Source organism: Protopterus annectens, chromosome 1.part1 (assembly GCF_019279795.1).
Source record: "Protopterus annectens isolate FY-2018-M chromosome 1.part1, PAN1.0, whole genome shotgun sequence".
Lineage (NCBI taxonomy): Eukaryota > Metazoa > Chordata > Ceratodontiformes > Protopteridae > Protopterus > Protopterus annectens.
The window spans coordinates 1,679,872,013-1,679,892,285 of NC_056726.1; the positions used below are offsets into that span (position 1 = coordinate 1,679,872,013).

Consider the following 20,273-nt stretch of genomic DNA (forward strand, 5'->3'; position numbering starts at 1 on the left):
GAACACAGGTTGATAGCAGCCTTAACTGGGTAGGTGAACTGGTTCAACCAAAGATAATTTTCAGTCACAATCCAGGCCATAAGGTGGAGACATTAATCATTATTGATCATCTACATAACAATTAAGGAATGTTGTGTTGAAAACAAACAAAATACAAGAAAAAAGAAATTCTGTGTTGGTCCACTAACAGAAAACACGACGACAATGGGACATATGTAATATACTACTTTTTACTGGACCAACATAGGTTTTGCAATTTCTCAAGCTTTTGGGCAAGCACAAGCCGTTCATCTGGAGTTCTGATGAAGGGCTTGTGCTAACCCGCATGCTCGAGTAATGGCAAAAACTGTGATGGTCAAAGTAAAGGGTATTATATAACATCTGTGTTCTAGTATCTTGGTGTTTTAACTGGCATAACAGTAATTTGAATTAAAAAAAAACTTTTCTGCATTTATCCAAAGTACATGATACCTGGTCTATAACTTTATGAGTACTTATTTCAGCAAGTTTGTTCAGTTGCCATACAAACTTAAAAAAAAAATTACCATAGTGGCAGCATCAGAGATGTGAGGAGACTGGAAAGGGGGTGCTGCTTTGAATTTATATTCTCCATGATGTCTCTTACACTAGTGGATAAAAAATCTCAGTCCTGGACTTCCAGTGCTTTTATTTTATTTATTTGTTTACCAGGAAAGTGAACATGTCTGAGGACCCTTTCCAGCCACAACTTAGGTCATGTAGGCAACAGCAATAAGAATAACATAATTAATAAACAAGTGAACATTTAAACAGAATAAAAAATAAAGTAACAAAATTCAAAAACTGACAATAGCACTGAAACAGAGCTTGAGTACTTCCAGAACACTGTATAAAAATTATGGGGTGATGGGACACAAGTAAATGATAACCAGAAACAAGCAAAATAATTGTAAATGATAACCAGAAACAAGCAAAGTAATGGCTACAGAGGCAATGTATCTCTGATACATTTGACAGCTGTTTGACAAACACAACCTCCCTAGTTTGTATTGGGAGAAGTGCTGTAAGAAGTAGAGAATATGTGTTGCTGAACTTTTTGCACTAAAATTGACTTAGGACTCAATGTGGACATTAAATGAGAGCTTCTGTTTAAAGGTGTGGCCAAGATAGCTCTGATGCTTTGTCCACAGTAACTGATTTCCTAATGGATCTATGATGGTGATGGCATTTTGTTGATTTTTTTTAGTGTTAAACCTCCTACCCTACCTCACAGACAGCCACCTACTTACCCCCACACAACATGGTTTTAGACCTGGCCACAGTACTACAACCATTCTCCTCTCCTTCCTCAAAACCATCAACAAAGCCCAGGATTCCTGCTGTCTAGTGTCCAGCCTGCTTCTGGACTTATCCAAGGCCTTTGACACTATCTCCCATAACCTTCTCCTATCTAAACTCTCTGATCTAAACCTATTCCACTCTTCTGTCAGCTGAATTTCTAGTTACTTCTCTGACAGACAACAAGCTGTTAAATGGAAAAAGCCATCTCCTCCTTCCTTAATACACCTACAGGCGTACCCCAGGGTTCCATATTGGGTCCACTACTGTTCAACGTTTTCATAAATGACTTCCACCAGAACATTCCTAGTGCTAAACTGATTCAATACTCTACGATCATCTGCTCCGCCACTTCCACCTCCACTCTCCCTATTTGTTATCCCTTATACGCCAAAATAATTTTGGCCCTACTTCAACTAAATAAACACAAATACATATGCATAGCCTATGTATGCATTCCCCCTGGGGACAACTTCTCTGTACTCGAAGATATTCTCTCCTGGATTTCCACCAACATTAGTAATGAAACAATAATCTTGGGTGACATGAACATAAATTGGTCCTCCATTCAGTCCCCCACAAACTCCCTAAATATTAACCTTTATAATTTCTCTCACCTAATCAATTCTACTACTAGACCCTCTAAAAACCTCTCCACTGGTAGTATCCTAGACTGGGTCTTAGTTTCTCATCCTCATTTCTCCAGTAGTGGCACACTTTCCAGCTCCCTCAGTGACCACCTCCCCACATTTGCTCACCGCCTTCCTTCCCCCTTACAAATATATCATAACTATATTTTCACTCATTCCCTAAAAAACTTTAATCCCAGTACCTTCTCTACCTTACTAAAATCAATAAACTGGAGCCCTCTGAAAACTCTCCCCCTGGATAATGCCATATCCTACTTCAACTCAATATTCTTAAACCTCCTAGACTCATATGCCCCTCTAAAAACTAAAAGAATAAAAAGCAAAACTGCCCCATGGCTAACCAAGGACACACTAGCTGCCATGCACCTTAGAGACAAAGCTTGGGTACGCCACCAGAAAAATAAGCTCCCCTCCATCCTTAATGAATACAAAGTGCTCCGCAACAAAGTCAAAAAGCGTATCATAGCAGACCACAAAACTTATTTCTCCATACTACAAAGTAGTCATAAAACAAATCTTAAAAAATTCTGGAATGGGATCTCCACCCTTCTTAATCCTGGCAAAAAAGAAAACCCTTGTCCTGACCCTAATGCTCTAGACATAGATCTGGCCACCCAATTCAACTCTTTCTTCATCAACTCAGTTAGCAAACTTAACTTACCTCATCCTTTCACTACAAATACCCCCCCCCTACTACCCCTCCCCCTATCCTCCCCTTCCCCCACCTCTCAACCCTCTCCTTTCTACTCAACCTCCTATAAAAACCCATTCCCCACATCTACCATAATAATAAAAAAAACTGAGAAACTGAAACTTTGCCCCAACAAACAACATTCCCTCATACTCTTCCTTTATAGTCGTTGCCTTCCCCATCTCTCTTTTAATCAATCAAATCAATTCATCCAAGAAGGTTATCCAAGCTTGAAAATGGCCTTTGTTTGTTACCCCCTCACAAAGAAACCAACAATAATATCACAAATCACAAATTTCTGTCCTCCATTAAACTCTCTAATCTAAACAAATCCTTCAGAAAAACTTCATGACATCCATGCAGACGGAATTGAAAGTTCACTGCTGAATCAATACACTACACACTACAAGCACATCCACTTATGCATGAATCGTGCCATCCCTAATAGAACCAAGATGCTCTCCTCCAAAAAAAGGAAGCGAGTCTGGTGGTCCCTTGCCATAAACAACTTTACAACAAAAGGAAGAAACTGTTGTAGAAAAGAGGAAAATCCCGGGATGCAAAAAATTCCCTTACCAGCCTCAGTAAGAAGATGAAATCCCTCATAAAATTTTTCAAAGCTAGTTACAAAAATAAAATTGCCAAAGATTCCAAAGACAACCACAAGGCATTCTATAGCTATATCAAGAATCTAAATGGCAATGCTCAGATCTGTTCTGAGCTACAACAGAATGGCATTAAATATACTGATCCCAAGGATATTGTCAATATCCTGGCAGATCGATTCAGTGCAAACTTCACCCCCCCCCCTCACCCCCTAAAGGGCCCATCTCAATACCGAAAGCTTGCCAAATTTCGGTAATTACAGCCACACAGGTAAAAATGCACTCTCCAAAGCTAAGAATACAGCATCCATGGGACCAGACAACATCTCAGACTGTATACTACATGAACTACAAAATAAACTGGCACCTCACCTAAGTGTCATGTTTAATCATAGCCTCACCTCAGGCTTTGTGCCCACTGAGTGGCGCATAGCTACAGTTATCCCACTCCACAAGGGGGGATCCACCTTGGATCCCGGGAACTACCACCCTATCAGTCTGACGAACCTGATCTGCAAGGCCATGGAACGTATTATCATGGAACTTATAAACAAAGACATTGGCAACATTCAAACACTGGACCCCACACAGTTTAGGTTCGTGAAGGGCCGAACCTGTCTCCTGAATCTGATTGACTTCTTTGAATCAGTCTCCAGAGCCGTGGACAAGGGTAAGGTGGTCCACACAGCCTATCTGGACCTTGCCAAGGCCTTCGACACCATCCCCCACTCTGGAATCATAGATAAACTTACAACGCTGGGCATTAATCCCTACGTCACTCGATGGGTTGCCAACTGTTTTACTGACAGAACCCACACTGCAAAAGTAGCCGACTCCAAATCCAGCACCAGACAAGTGACAAGTGGAGTACCTCAGGGTTCAGTCCTGGGACCGCTCTTGTTTGGCATCTACTTCTCTGAAGTACAGGCCAACACTAAGGGACCCTGGCTAACAAAGTTCCCAGATGACTGCAAACTGGGAGCCATTACTGAATCCCCAAATGACGTGGATATTCTACAAAAGGGCCTTACAGAAACAGATGCTTGGTGCCAGAGTCATGGGCTCAAGCTCAATGCCAAAAAATGTATGGTTATCCCCTTTGGGGAAAAAACATGTACCCATGAATTACCACATAGGTGACAGTACGTTATACACCGAAAGTGTGATAAGAGACTTAGGGACACAGGTGGACAGTGGTCTCACCTTCGATAAGCACATCGCCACAACAGCCAGGAAATCCTTCTATGTGGCACACCTCATCACTAAGGGCTTTTCATCCAGAAAAAAGGAGGTCATTGTCCCACTGTACTCATCCCTCATTACACCCATTACAGAATAAAACACCCCATTTGGTATGTACCTCTCAAGACATATGCAACAACTGGAAAGGCCGCAGAAATACCTCACTAAAAGAATCACAGGCCTAAAGCAGATGTCTTATGCTGACCGTCTAAAAAAACGCCACCTATACTCTGTCACATATCGTCTACTCAGAGGTGATCTCTGCTTAACCTACAAGGTCATGTCAAGCCCAGAGCTGTTGGACAAGCTACACTTAAAGAAATCCCAATCCCTCAGAGACACACACTCCAGGGATCTAAATCTTGTCATCACAATGAACAAAGCATGCTGGAGTGATAGGTTCCTGACTCAGAGACTCCCCAGACTCTGGAATAGACTGCCCATACATGTCAAGCAGAGCACCTCTTTGGCCCTCTTCAAAAGGAATCTTGATGATTGGATGGGAGATAGGAAATTCACCCCAGGCATCACGTCAGTCACCCTGCTAGACAGGGGTCCAGGGAAGTAACAATAGCTGGCAAGCCAATCGCAGCAAGCCGTCATTTGTCCGAGGTAGGTCAGCTCGGACTCAGGTTTCAGTGGGGGGAGGGGAAAGGTGGAGAACAGGTAGGGTCAGGATAGGTAGGAGGGCTGAGGTGGGCTGTGCTGTCCAGGGGAAGGACTGAAAAGGCTGGTAACAAAGCAAATCAGTCTTTTCGATCCCTATGTTGGAAGCTTGTCCCACCCTACCCACCCCCCTCGTAAAAGCAGGGGTGTACTTGCCAGTTAGTTTAGGGCCAGGTAAGGTACGTAAGGAACCCAGTGACCTACAAAGGTGATTGGACTAGGGGTCGTGAAGGAATTTCCTGTTTTTTCCCACTGGGTTTTTTCAGGGTTTTGCCTTCTCCTTCAGGTAAGATAGACAGGTTAGGCTAGATTGTCGCAGCCATGTAAGTGGAAGACAGGAAAGGTAAGGGATGCCAAGGTAAGTGGGGGGGGAGGTCACAGGACACTTCAGCTGGACCTTCCACATGCCAGACAGCCCCAAGGGATTGTTGCCAGGGGACTTACCAGCCTGGCAATGGCTCCTTGGCAGATTGTAAGGCAGCCCAGAGGAATTGTGATGAATTGTGAAATGAAAACATTGTTATAATGTGGGTATGTTGAATTAGAAGGGCCAGATATTGATGTGCTGTCTGTTGTCCTGTAGGTTTAGGGAAATGCTATGAAAGAAATAAAATGGCCTCCCTGACATTCCTGCCTTGCGCACATCTCATAATAATTGGCTTCTATTTGAGAAAGGTCATTGGCAGTAAATGGCAATAAACACATGGCTGCAGCCAGTTAATCCATCTGAGGTCTCTGTGCTTTTATTGAATATGCAGCGTGTAGTAACCCTAACTTGTAAAGCACGCAACCTCGATATATTTATTGTCAATGGTGCCAGGGAATGATAATGATCTGAGCTGGTTTTTGGATATGTCTCAAATGTTGATATGGATCATTAAATGAATTTTGAGTGTTATGTTAAATGTTTTATGTAAAACAACATCTAAAAGATCATTCTGTTGGCATCAATGGCAATGTAAGGTATTGGTTCACTAAACGTTATTAAAAGCATGAAGAGCTGTACCAATCTCAGACAAATACTGTGGGAAGAAATAGCCAGGTTATTGTTATGGCTAGGCTTGTATAGACCCCAGGGCTGATAGCCTAGTACCAACCTATGAACCTTCTCTCCTATATGGTGCCCCACTCCTAACTAACCTACAATCAACACTTAAGTCAAACTCTCCTCCTGCTATAATAAGATTGCCAAGTTTGCCACTAGCCACAAATCTTCTACCCATCACTGTGTCGCCCTTCACAAACTAAATTGGTTAGAGCTACCCAATTATCTCACCTACATTCAACTCACTCATGTTCACAAACTCATTTTTAGCCCTTCCCTCTGTCCCTCCCTATCCTCGTCCTTTAAAATGCACCTTCCCAAAAGATCCTTAAGATCCAACAATCAGAACTTGATAGAATTGCATAAACCCATCCACCCACCTGGAAAAAATCTCCTATGCTTTGCCCTTGCGCTTCAGTGGAACTCCCTACCACCATCCATCCGTACCATCTCTAGTCACTCTTCTTTCAAAACCTCACTTCACTCACACCTAACATCTCTCTGGGAATGCTCCTGCTCCCATCCCACATAACCTCTTCTCCTCTCTTTACCTCAGACATCTCATGTACTCCAGAGTCCTAACCTAGTAGCAAAAATTTAAAATTCTTATTTTTCTTAACTTTGTTTCTTATTGTATCTTTAAATACTATGATTTCATTTGTACTTCTTTATTTACTGTTTTATAATTATTTGTTTATAACTTTTGTTATTGTGGAGCTTTTCTCCCCAGGACTCCATTGAAAATCTTCTTGGCCAATGGACCATCCTGGCAAACAAACTGCAAATAAAATAAATAAAAAAAATGTCCTGAGATTTTAAGACCAAATGTATTTCTTAAATTTTCTGTAATGGTTGCACAAAACAGTTATTTTGTATCTGAGGAGCACATACATATTATATGAAATAGCATAAGCAACTCAAATGCTACAAAATAAGCTTTTATTTTGGCAAAAAAAAGTTCTGTTCTTTGCACTGGCCGTGGGTATGTTTTGTTCTACAAAATCTCACATTTCTACAAAAAATGTCCCACTTTGGGCATTTGAAAAGGTGACAACCCTATACCATTTTTATTAAATCACCTACGTACGAAGCTCGCATACAAAACTTGAAAAACTTCACAGTTAATGGCACATTAAACCAACAACATTGTATGAACTCACACGAACAAGCCTAACAAAATACGACAGAAACCAAGCATAAGCCACATAGAGCGGAGACTATGATTGATTGACTGCCTTGTTAACTAATTATCTTACGGGCAGCTGTAGAATACCTGTGAAACCAGTGGAAGTTAACCAATGGAATGAGGGAAAGGGTGGGCATCGAGACGAAGTTTGCGATTCGCTGTTTAGTCTAACACTACGGGTGGAGACTTGAACAGCTGTAACGGCCGGTCGGAAGGCGGCTGGTTTGGTACGTTAGACTGTAAATGTTAAATCAGAAGTGGTGAAAAACTGAGAAGTACAGGTAAATTCGTTTCGTGTACTGATATCTGTTAGTGTTATTTCGAGATTCAAGTCACTGTTTTGGCTTTGGCCATGGTACCATTGAAAGGCTGGAAAAGTAGTCTGGAGTTTTTTTTTGTTTGTTTTTATTTGAAGCTTTATGATTGGGGCCGCTCGTGGTTCCCTCGGCTTAATAAGGAAACATTTAGTGTCGTGAATATAATCTGACAGTCTCGTGCTCAGCGTGAAGTGTAAAGGGACTGTTTTGTGAAAGCCTCCATTAGGAGTGCAGTCAGAAACTTCTACTTTGTGCTTTCACCACCACATTGCTACAAAAGTGCACTGTGTCCAGCTCCTGCCTCCATCAGTCTCCCTTGCCCATCACTTTCCTCTGATTCTCCGCCCCTCTCATATACTACAATAAAATATTTATTTATATATGCAGCAGTGTCTCCTTTACGCAAGTTGCTTACAACACAGGACATTCATACTTTAGTTTGAGTAAACCTGCACTGTTTGAGGGATGTGTAGAAGAAAAAAGGGACTTGCATGGCAACACACTTGTAAACTGTATTTTTCACGTACCTCTCAACTATCTTTGATTTTTACCTGTACTTTAGCTTTGCCACTCTTAATCTCGCCTAAAACTGGTGACTTTTGGAGAAAAGGTAGTGATTGAATTACAATTAATGGCAGTAGTAAGAGTTATAGACTTTTTTTTTACGTCAGAAATTGTATATCAGTTCACATTCTCTATTTGGTCAGTTACTGTCTCAGTCGTACTAGTATTTTCGTAGTCTCTCTGATCACTTCGGGATCTAACCCTAATTGGTTGAGACTCAATTTGAGAGCTATGATTCTTCATATCCATTCATGTATCTTGGCTGTTTTACCTTGTCATTGTTCTGCAGTGATACACCTTGGGGCAGAAAGCATGTTTATCTTGAATGTGAGTTGGACTCTGTTTTGTTTTCACTCACTTCCCAGTTAGAGTTAGTAGGCTAGAGAAATAATGGCTTCCAACCAGTGCAGTCCAGGAGGTTACAAAAAGGCATAATTTGACAAAGACTTTGACCAGATTAGAGTGTGTGTGCGCGCGCGATATATCTGTAATTTGAGATTCCCTTATGATTGTCAGTAATGATCAACTTGCTGCCACCTTAGTGTAGATAAACTATGCTAGTGACTTAATTGCTTTTTCATAGTCTGTCAAGAAACTGTATAGTTACAGCAACATTATTTATAGAAATGTTTTATGGTACTTGTGAGGCAAACTGTTATTTTATTTTTTGGTAATGGGGTCCTCTAGACTTGTTCCTTGAGAATCAGGCAGAAGATGATGGGGTGCTACCCCAACTTATAATGGCCTTACAGAAAGTAAAAATTGCATATAATGCTGACACGTCATGTACAGATACTGTATTCATAATGTGCAGTGCACATGGTCCTGTATTTTTCACAATTACCAACTCCCCCACCATTTTACTTAAAGATGATATTGTGTGCATCATGTCAAGAGGATGGCATTTGAGTCTTGCAGTGTACTGATGGTGTTTCAAGATAGAGATGCAGTATGTATATAGATAAGTTTACTAAGATGGGTATAAATCCCTACGTCACTCGATGGGTTGCCAACTGGCTTACTGACAGAATCCAGACTGTAAAAGTAGCCGACTCTCTAAATTCAGCTCCAGACAAGTGGAGTACCTCAGTGTTCAGTCCTGGGACCGCTCTTGTTTGGCATCTACTTCTTTGAAGTACAGGCCAACACTAAGGAACTCTGAGTAACAAAGTTTGCAGATGTCTGCAAAGTGGGAGTCATTATTGAACCCCCAAATGATATGGATACTCTACAAAAGGGCCTAATGGAGACAGATGCTTGGTGCCAGAGCCATGGGCTTAAGCTTAATGCCAAGAAATGTATAGTTATCCCCTTTGGGGAAAAAACATGTACCCATGAATTACTACATAGGTGACAGCGCACTAAACACCAAAAGTGTGAAGAGAGACTTGGGGACACCGGTGGACAGTGGTCTCGCCTTCAATAACCACATTGCCACAACAGTCAGGAAATCCTTCTATGTGGCACACTTCATCACTAAGGGCTTTTCATCCAGAAAAAAGGAGGTCATTGTCCCACTGTACTCATTCTTCATTAGACCTGTTTATAGAGTACAACACCTCATTTGGTATGTACCTCACAAGACATCTGCAACAGCTGGAAAGGCCGCAGAAATACCTCACTAAAAGAATCACAGACCTAAAGCAGATGCCCTATGCTGACCATCTAAAAAAACTCCAGCTATACTCTGGCATATCGTGTACTCTGAGGCAATCTCTGCTCAACATACAAGGCCATGTCAAACCCTGAGCTGTTGGACATGCTCCACTTAAAGAAATCCCAGTCCCTCAGAGCCACACGTTCCAGGGATCTAAACCTTGTCATCACAATGAACAAAACATGCTGGAGGGATAGGTTCCTGACCCAGAGCACCTTCTTGGCCCTCTTCAAGAGAAACCTTGACGATTGGATGGGAGATAGGAAATTCACTCCGGGGATCACGTCTGTTGCCCTGCTAGACAGGGGTCCAGGGAAGTAAATATTGTGGGAAAAAATATCTGAGGAATTGTTTGGCTAGGCTTGTTTAGGTCCTAGGGCTGATAGTCTAGTACCAACCTATGAGCCTATGTTGAGGACTGATGGTTTACCTGGTACCTGCTCTACATGTATAATTGAGAAACCAACTTGGAAGCCAGACTTTCCTCAGGAAATGATAATGCTTGCATAGAGGGTTCAGACTGAGTTGAGAATTTTCATCCAAGAAGAAGCCTCTCTAGTCATCTTGTAAAACTGCAAGCTGATGCAGTGCCTCACTTTTTCTTTTGAAGTTATTGATGAGTCAGTTGTATGGTAGTAGTAGATTTCTGAATTACTCATATGAACTTTACACAAATTGTGAAAGATGGCAATTGTATGGAGAGTGCTACTTGAGGGCATTTTTGTGACCATATAAATATAATTCATTTGAAAAAGCTCTGGCTGGCTGCTTTGAGCCAGGCACTGGGTGTGGGATAATGTGTTTGCACCCTTGGGAAATTAATATTACAGATGTCAGCATTTTTATGCCGTTTGGCCCAAAACCTTTTTTGACTTTAGTTTTGGAACGCATTGTGGTGAAGTTTTTCTGTTTAACAGCTTGTGAATGGACTGTGATTGCTGTTTGGGAAAAAAATCCTTCAGAGGTTTCTTGGTTCATTCATTATTTTAATAGAAAAAGGGCAGTACATGTGTTTTACTGAACTGATGAAAAGCTTCGATATGAATGTGGTAATAGAACAAACTCTGAAAATGTCAAGCCTGTTGTTTTGACTGAGAATGGAGAAATCACTGTGTTACTGATTTTTAAGCTAGTTATTGTCATTTTCAAAATATTCTAAATGCAAGATCTTATAAGATGATGCTTGGGTATTTTGCAGGCACTAGATAATTTAAGTATTACTGTAGTGTGTGTGGAGTTTGAAGATTTACTTCAGAGGGGCTTCTCAAGTATTCGTTGTTGCCTAAAGTTTGCTATACTTGTAGGCAAGTTGGGCATTTAAATGCTTCTGTGCTGTGTGTGGATAATTTGGTTATTTTATGGAGTGCATGTCCTAGAAAGTGGGCTTCTTGAGTAGTTGGTATAACTTAAAGCTTGCTGTATGTATGGGCAAGTGGGGTATTTTTAAATGCTGCTGTTGTAGGTATGGAGAATTTGCGTGTCTAAAGTGCTTGTCCTAAGATGTGTGTGTCAAGCATAGTTGTCAGGATGTGGTGCGAGGCACAGAGGATGATTTATTAAGGCAGCATTTAAGTTTCAAATATAGGCGCATTGTATCTGTGCAGGATCGTACTTAATCACACATCTTACTTGGACCTTCCTTGATGTTATCTAATATGACCAGTGGTATTAATGACATCAGAAAATTGACTATTGTACTATGGATGGAGTCAGTTTACCACAGCAGTGTAATTGTAGGAGGTTAACCTGATTAGCAAATGAATATATTTAAATTAAAAAAGTCAGGCTATGAGACTACAGAATAAGTCTGTAATAACATAAAAAGGATGTTTATTTTTTGGGGTGGGGAAGTTACCTGTGTAATGATAAGGTAAATGTAGACATACACATTTGTAATTCTAAATGTTCCCCCAGGGAGATACCTTTGCATAGACATGGAAAGGGTTAGTTTTAAGGATAGTAAACCTGCATACCTTGTTGATAATAAGGAAAGACAATGGAATTTTTTTTTTTTAATGATCTGAGTGTAGTAGTATGGCCAGGAGAAAAGTTATCAAAGTAGTAAAGCAAGAATTGATTTGACTTTAGGGAAGAAGTTTTTTTGTTTTCATCCAGTGGCGGCTGGTGACTTCCAATTAGAGGGGGGCTGCAGGAGACTGCTGAATAGGTGGGGCCAATGGGAAGGGGTGTGGCCAACTAGAACGGGGTGGAGCTATGCTCAAAAACACAACAACTGGAACTTTAGTTGAATACGCTGCCCTGGGTGCCAAACCATCATTACAAGAGTCCAATCAAGACAAAATGAAGTGTAGAAGAAAAAAATATTTCAATGCATTGGCTACATGACAGCTTACTTAATATCTAGAAGGAAACAAAAAGGTTGTGAGGCATGAAAAAATAAATTACTTTTTAAATACATTACTGAAATACTAGTCAAAATCAAGTATAATAAAACAAGCTTCTCCTTGCACTGCAGTTCTAATTATAACTTATATTCAGCTTTATAAAAGTACCAAGTAACATGCTGAAAGTAGAAAGCTCTGTGATACCCCCATTTTACGTTTCTTATCCAAAAAAGACCTGCTGCCTGACAACAATCTATGCCATCTTTTTATCCAAAGATATCTAGTGAAACATAATAAGATCATATTTTGTTTGCATTATGCATTTCAGAGTGATTGCACAGTGAATTCTGCGTGCTTGACTTAACTGACTTGCCCATAATGCTAAACACCAGCTTCACATAGCTGTAAACTACTGCATTAGTGAATATATGAAAGATTTCCTACACAAATGTGCAAACCAACTGCTTCATGAACTATAATTTTTTCCAAATCACACTCTAAGGTCCCACATTGCTGCTCATTTCATCCATGCTGGCCCATCTTCTGCAGTCACCCATGCTGTTCCACTGATAAGTGATGTTTATTTTGAACTGTGCTAACTAAATTATTTATGGCAAAGCAATCAGAGAAGATGTGCTTTCTAAACTGGGGTTAGGGGCTGCTGATGAGTCGTGAAATATGTGGGAATGCAAACTTTGTATACTGAGCATAAAGGCAAAATGTCTGCCTATGCTCAAGTTTCAGACACAATGCAGAAATATTTGACCTTGACTGGGTCACTGCACCAGTTCTGAGATCAGTGTTCCCACACTTCTCTGCAGTTTCTTACAGTCCTCTGCATTACAGCTCTTTGTAATAGTGTGACCTCATTTTCTTTTTGTTCTCCTAAAGCACTATGTTTGTCCAGCTTATTTATAAGCCATCATCTTGATGATTTGTTTATACTATATATACCCTAAATATAGAACTGAAAAATGCAGCACAAAAGCTAACTTATCAGGATTACTGGTGGCATAATTAAACACTACTCTGTGCATTTACCTTCTTGCTGGATCATTTGTAGTCTTTTAACATTTCATTTATAATGTTGAAGTTGGATCATAAAGTACTCTTTGCTGGACAAAATATTATCCCCACTTCCCTTAAAAAATAGTTTTATACCATGTTTTAAATGCTGCATGGCTATGTATACCTATTCTGCAAATAATTCAAGAGAGGTTTCTATTAGCATAACAACATTGTAACTTGACAGAATCGGATGAAAACAATGTCTGTGCTTCAAATGCCATTGTGGTATAGGCCCCCCCCAAACCATGACAAATATATAGACTAATCTTGCAAGCTAGAGACGTAGGCACTAATCTTCTGTTTATGCAACTGTATTAGGCTCACATCAATTGCTAACGCATGCAACAACAACCAAAATCTACCACTAGAGACACCCTACACCTCCACTCTATCATCTCCTGTCAGCATAGTACCAGCAATCCACCTCTAACATGCACTCAACATGCTAGTTAAACAAGTACTATTGCTGCCCATAGTAATCTTTTTCCACCTAACCATCTACCAAATAACACCTCTAATTGTTCATACTACTCCCACAGACACACATTCAACCCATCACTCTATATATATCCCCCCACCCCTATCAAGTAACCTCCTCAGATTTCTTTCATTACAGATACCTCAAGCAATTCAAAATACACACTACAACTCCCATAAAACTAAATTTAATAATTAAGTGGTCGGACACTAGTAACTACACATACTCCAAACTACAAACCAGTGGAGTCATCCATCCTAATCCAGGTCTCGCACAACAAATATCCAACCCAACAACCAATTATAACTCCACAAATGCCCCACAAACCAACTTCAAATCCATTAATTTCATCTTAAATATTAACATAAGAATTATATGCAACAAAATCCATGATGTTTACACTTCCTAGCTACCTACTGCACAGACATAGTAGTAGCTACAGATTTCTGGATAAAAAAAAGAGATAAGTGACAATGAAATCACTCTTCCTGGCTATAACATAGTCAGGCTTGGCAGACAAAACGGAAGAGCAGTCAGTTTTGCTATCCTGTACAAAAACAACTTCATTATCCTGAAGAGACAGCAGCATTTGCAGTGCTGAGCTATTAACTACACTCTTTAATATCACTCCCTGTATATCCATTGATAACTCTCCCATCTATATTCTACCCAACCACAACATCACTTCAGAACAAAAACACATTCTTTGTTGGCTCTCCCACAACATCCAACACAAAGCAATAATATTACGTGACCTCAACATAGATTGTCAACAAATAAACAACATCAACCCTACCAAGTCAATTAACCTATGCTGCTTTACCCAACTAATCAGCTGCACAACTAAACTCAACAAAAATAGCAGACACAACCCTAGACTGGATTCTTTCAAATACACCTAATAACATTAATAGTACAGGAAGCCTACCAAATATTTTAAAAGATCAATGCAGTCAGAAGTTACCAATACCAGGACAAAAAATGATCCGCTACCAAATGCGTAACACCATACAATTCAATAGAAAAACCTTTGTGAACTCTCTAAAATGACACAAGTGGAATATACTAAAATCCATGACCTTAAATAATGCAGTCTCTCACTTCAAAAATATCTTCCTACAAACCGTCAACAACCTAGCCCCACTATGCAATAAAAGAATAAATGTAACCCAACACCTAGGCTAAGTAGAGAAGCAAAGAACTTATGTTTCAGAGATAATGCATGGAAGAACTGGTATAAAAATAAAACTCAATCCTCATTTCAGACCCCTATAGAAACTCACAAAGTACCACATAGAAATACACGAACAAAACGTCCATACCAACCTTCGACATAAACACCAAAACAACCCGAAAGGCTTCTGGTCAACCTTAAATAAATGCTCCACCCAGGGAAAACAATATCATTCCTATTCATCAGCAGTGACAAAGACACTACTTCATTGCAATTTAACTCTTATGTCATACAAATAATAGAGTCCTTAGCCAACTATGAAACTAGCATACCTCTTACACTACCCAACACTTATTCCAACCATTCACAGCTATTCAAATTTAGCCCTGTGTCTACTTCCACAGTAAACATGTTGCTACTCAATCTAAAGCCAACCACTTTAGCCCCTGACCTACTACCAGCAGGCTATCTTCAACTCCGTGCTGATGCCATAGCTCTTTATGATCATATAATCAAAAATAGACTTCCCATACATGTCAAACAGAGCACCTCTCTGGCCCTCTTCAAGAAAAATCTTGATGAGTGGATGGAAAATAGAAAGTTCACCCCAGAGATCACTCTAGTGGCTCTACTCGACAGAGGTACTAGGAACTAAGTTTGGGTGGCACGATGCCAGGGTAATCTTATGGGCTAGGCTTGTAAAGGCTCTAGGGGCCATTTGCCTAGTACACACCTATGAACAGGTCCATATCAGAAAAATGTATTCTTCTTACTTGGAATCAATCTTACATAATACCAGATACCATAATACCAAGAAAGTAGGGCTATCAACAGATTTGAATAACTACAAACCAACTGCCATCCTGTCACCAGTGTTAAAAATTCTATAGAAACACATCAACTCACAACTGATGAACAACCTTATTTTTCTAATAAAAAACTCTCAAAACACATACCATGGTTTCATTCCTCACCATAGCACAACAGCACTCCTGACATTCACCAGCATCATCAACCAGTATAGAGATGATGGCAAACTTGTGCCTGCTCTCTTCTTAGACATTGCAAAGGTATTCAGTACTGTATCACTCCAACCTCTCCTAGATTTTGAACTCTCCTATCCCTCACTCTCTTGGTTCATTAGCTACTTCTTCCATAGGGAACAGACTGTAAAATGGCAGCAAACATCTTCTTCCTTGCTAACAGTAATGTTTGCAGTCACACAGATATCATTATTGGTCATTATTGCACCCCCTTCTCTTCAACATCTTCATTGATAAGCGTAATACCATTACCCACTCAGCCAATATAGCATAATTCACTGACAATTCATCTTTGATCTGTGCAGCACCGTCTTTATCCACACTGCAAGACAACACCTAAAACACTTTCTTTGCAGGTGAACAGTGGCTAATAACATCAGAACTTACTACTTATTCCCAGTAAGACAAATATGATACTCCTCACCTCAAAATCATACCTTAGTCAAAAGCAATCCTTTAACATTATATCTGCCAACAATGCCAAAACTGAAATAGAATCCCAAACCAATCTCCTAGAAATAATTAAACTCACAGTTGACCATATCCAATGATCTATTACAAAAAATATCAGAAATTAGGCTCTCACTACAGGGCTAAAGAAGCTTACCTTACAGATACAACAAGGACAACCCTAGCCTCAGCATATTTACTTCCATCCCTATTGTATACCTCTCGAGCTACAATACTTACTTTAATTCTGCACCTTCACTCTGTTCTTCTTCTAACTTCTTTTCTTTCTTCTGTTCTTCCTTCAGGCTAGCACAGGCTGCACAGCACAGCTGACAAAATCCACCCAAATAAAAAAAAATTAAAATCCAATGCCAAATAAATTAAATTATTAATAAAATCGGTCACGAATTAATCCACAAGTCAAGCCCACAACTGACTGACTGATTCTCGCTCTTTCCCCAGCACATAAAGCCCGGGAAGAGAGCGACAACCAATCAGCAGCATTTAGCCCAGCAAGCACGTCATGACGTGCCTGCGGACGTCGCAGTCCGAGCCCCTTCCAATTCTATGCGGTTTGGAACCGCATAGACTTCTGGGCATCACAATGATGCCTTCATTACTCCACCGGGCTGCAATCAAAGCAAAAACAAAATCTGTTTAAAACTGCCGCAGCCCGAGGCGGTTAAAGTGCGCATGCGCGTACTTCCGAGTCGCGGACTCGAATTTTGCATTAAACAAAAAAAAAACATCTGCTGCACACAAGAAAAGGTATTTTTTTTTTTACATTTTCTTCTTTTTAGCTGAGGGGGCTGCAGTCCGGCAGTTCGATGCCACGAGCCACCCCTGCTTTTATCTGTGAATTTTAGTAAGGGGGGAACAAATATAAAAGGTTGACCGGTACTATTGACACTGTTTATTTATTGGAATTTACTGATTCACACAATACTATGTTGTAGCAATTTTGAGTGCTTTAGCAACCAGACATAATTTCTTTGTGCCTTTCTGAATGGTGCAGACAAGTTATGGGAATTAACTTGTACTTAATAAAGCTGTGTTTCAGTTTTGTTTCCCCTAGGGAACATAATGCAAATAATTTAGGTTCTCTGAAATCCCAACCCAGATAACTCTAACCCCAAAACAGTAACCCTAAGTCTATTCTTAAAGTTCTGATCCTAGACTTAGACCCTTAACCCTAAACTACCTCTAGCCCGAATACTGATAACTATTGCACTTGCAATCCGAAAACCCAAAGGCGCTTTTAGGAACCTTTTTAGCAGAACTTGTAATTACTTTACTTTATAACGTGCATCTTTAAGGTCACTACAAGTAATCCTTTCCATTCACAGTTATGGGATTTACAGTTTGTAGGCATTTGGGTGTCTAAAGTACTCTACTCGGATCATTAAAAAAATTCCATTGTCTTCAGAGCTTCAGCTATGTAGAAACAGCTTTCTCCTGAAAGTTTGTTAACTCATTGATCTTTACCTTGCTGTAATTATAACTGTAAAAAAAAAAATGTATTCTGTACCTCAATGATTGTCGCTGTTATGAGATGTAATCTGTGCCATATTGTATGAATGCTATATGCATGATTTGTTAGCTCTCTCTCTCTCTCTCATGTATTGTTTTGTGTTATTTGTGGAGCTTTTCTCCCTGGGCCTCTGCTGAAAATGGACCTGTTTCCAGTCAGACTTTGCAGGTAAACAAATGTAAAATAAAAATTAAAATAAATAAATAAATAAAATTTGGGCTGAACTTTGGTTATGAGGTTCATAAAACAATTGGGACCAGATCAACCCCTATAGCACTAGGTGGGTTGCAAACTGGCTCACAGAACCCACAGTGTGGAAGTAGCTGACTCCAAGTCAGACTGCCGACCAGTCACGAGTGGAGTCCCACAGTGATCAGTCCTGGGTCCTCTTCTGTTTGTATTACTTCTCAGAAGTCCAGTCCAACACGAAGGGACTCTGGCTGAAAAAGTTTGCAGACTATTGCATGTTGGGTGCCATTAACTCCCCAAGTGATGTTGACATCCTACAGAAAGGCCTCACTGAGACCAACGGCTGGTGTCAGAACCATGGCCGTAAGCTCAATGCCAAAAAATGTTGTCAGCCCCTTTGGGCAAAACCCAGTTCCCATGAACTACCACATCGATGGTAGTCCACTGAACACAGAAGGCGTTATAAGAGATCTGGGAACACAGGTTGACAGCAACCTCTCTTTTGACAACCACACTTCCACTGTGGTCAGAAAGACCTTCTGTGTGGCACATCTCATTACTAAGGGTTTTGCATCCAGGAAGAAAGAGGTCATTGTCTCCCTCTGCTCTTCCCTCATTAGGCCGATCATCGAGTACAATGCCCCATTTGGTATGTACCTCACTAGACACCTGCAGTAATTGGAGAGGCCATAAAAATACCTCCCAAAGAGGATCCTAGGCCTTAAACACTTGTCCTATATGGACAGACTCAAAAAAACTCAAACTATTCTGTCTCATATTGCCTACTTAAAGGTGATTTCTGCTTGACTGCTATGTCTGACCCAGCTCTGTTAGAAATGCTACATCTAAATAAATCCCAATCCCTACGCACCACACGCTCCAGAGACCTCAACCTCATTACCACAATCAACAGAACGTGCTATGAAATAGACTTCCCATACATGTTAAACAGAGCACCTCACTGGCCCTCTTCAAGAGAAATCTTCATGAGTGGATGGGAAATAGAAAATTCACCCCCGGGATCACTCCAGTGGCTCTACTGAAAAGAGGCATTGGAAACTAAGGTTGGGTAGCACAATGCCAGGGTAATCCTATGGGCTAGGCTTGTAAAGGCTCCAGGGCCATTAGTCTAGTACACACCTATGAACCTATTCCAAAAAACTTGCACTCTGTGCAAGTGACTTACTCTGTTGTAAGTCTACTTTATAGATGGGTTTTGCTCTTGTCTTTTGGGATTTGGCCCTTGATCTATGTATTTGTAAGCCTGATTGTGAAATTTTGTATGAAGAAGTAGATCATCCTCAGTTTCTACAGTTATGATGGAAACCTCAAAATATGATACTCTTCTGCAGTTAATGGTCAGCTTGGTGAACGGCTTTAAAAGGGGAATTTAACCATGAGTGTAGGCTTTTATGCAGGCATGCTAGTTTATGAGTACTTTGGAGTATCTTAGTCTTTGTGCTGTTGCATGTCTGTTCTGACATTAAGGCAGATGGCTTTTGTGGAAAATCATAAGTTGGTAGAAGTCAGAATATGTAAATGGTAGTCGAGGCAATGTTGCATTGTGGGGAGAAGAAATATGTCATTTGTATGAGATTCTTCTAGGTTTCTTTCTTTAATAATTTGTTAACCATGGAAGCCTATTGGACACAAATACACTTTTTCAGGGGTGACCTGACAGCGCTGCTTGGTTAAGTGACTGACTTGTTCCTATTCACGCAGAAACTACATAGAAGTGGATGGACTCAAATCCTGTACCTTAGGCACAGGAAGCAGCTTATTAAAAACTCATTGCCTTATAATTAAGTTCTGTCTGTATTATGTATCATCTGTTAATTGAAGATGGAACTAGCACTGTTTTCTGTTTGTAGATATTTAACAATGTAGTTTAAGGAGAATTGATTATTGATATCTCCTCATCTTACTGGATAATAGAAATTGAATTAATGTATGGTTACTTTATATTAGAAATTAAAGGTACTGCTCCAGGATTTAATGGTCCAGATAATTCATTCATCTGAGCTGAGGTTTGGTATCTTAACTGGCTACTGATTG

General features: G+C 40.2%; 1 protein-coding gene across 1 annotated transcript in view; it reads left to right on the forward strand.

Moving 5' to 3' along the window:
* The first annotated feature begins 7,550 nt into the window (after nucleotides 1-7,550).
* Nucleotides 7,551-20,273, forward strand: part of CEP85 (centrosomal protein 85) — a 2,011,196-nt gene continuing 1,998,473 nt past the window's right edge. Inside the window, exon 1 of the mRNA XM_044083921.1 lies at nucleotides 7,551-7,683. The gene's annotated coding sequence lies outside the window, so the exon portion shown is untranslated. The remainder of the gene's footprint in view (nucleotides 7,684-20,273) is intronic.